The 938-nt window shown below is 36.2% G+C and overlaps 1 long non-coding RNA gene across 1 annotated transcript; it reads right to left on the bottom strand.

Annotated features, from left to right (window-relative positions):
* Nucleotides 1–216: 216 nt before the first annotated feature.
* Nucleotides 217–607, bottom strand: LOC147717005 (uncharacterized). Its single transcript, XR_015295795.1, has 2 exons — nt 556–607; nt 217–452 (listed from the first exon to the last, which is right to left on the bottom strand). It is a non-coding gene; the product is annotated as an uncharacterized LOC147717005 (long non-coding RNA).
* Between the last annotated feature and the right edge of the window lie 331 nt (nt 608–938).

Below are 938 nucleotides of genomic sequence, written 5' to 3' on the forward strand. Positions count from 1 at the left end.
TGGATGAGGTATTCTATTTGGTTGGGGTGCAGTCCTGTTGCTATTCTGTCTGAACCTTTTTAAGTTATAAATTATTATGGGGTGCTGCAACTTGCAAGGGCTGTCAACTCATATGGCTCAAAATAGGTTAACACAAGCTGCGTGGCTTGACTAAGTTGCGCACACTTCACTAGGTATATGGACACCTCAATATGAAGACCAAATATTAATACAATATTTCAGTTTATCCAACTATATTTTCAACCATATTTTTCTTGTCATTCAAATGAAAATTTCACATCATTGTACATTGCATTGCCAGTTCAATCAATGTGAATATTCATTGACATATGTATGTATATACACAGAACAAAAAATTAATCTTAACAGTGTATTGATCTGATTAAAGTGTTGTTCAACGTTGGCGCCCAATGCATTTCGGAACCTGTCTGGTTCCTTCTTCAGGGGATGATCTACAAATAAAATATATAATGAATGCTATTAGTGTCCATGATGAGCTCAAAACACCTTCAGGTCTTAATACCTGTGCATGTGAATATGTGGTATGTGTCCTACCTTCTAATATTGTAAGGAAGCCTCAAAGATCAATGTTCCTGTGTTTGAAGTCTGAAAACAACCGAAAACACCTAGATTTAATGCCAATCCTCTGTAACTAAACACTCATAACGTTTATACGAAGACACAGATGTGTCACTGGCTTACCACAGCCTTCATGCGTGTAATGCCACAATGCTGAAAACAAGATAAAATCCAATGGTACACATTAGAATTCACAGACTACTAAGGGTCTCCGTATTTCAAATGATTACTAGTTAAAAGATATCTCCTAATTAAGCATATCTGATGTCCAATGTTCCTCGCGGAAATCTGTAACGACATATCGATAGATATATAGTGATTATCCTTAAACCGATTATCTTTGCCTCAGGTCAAACACA

The sequence above is a fragment of the Lissotriton vulgaris genome, chromosome 5 (genome assembly GCF_964263255.1).
Source record: "Lissotriton vulgaris chromosome 5, aLisVul1.2, whole genome shotgun sequence".
Lineage (NCBI taxonomy): Eukaryota > Metazoa > Chordata > Amphibia > Caudata > Salamandridae > Lissotriton > Lissotriton vulgaris.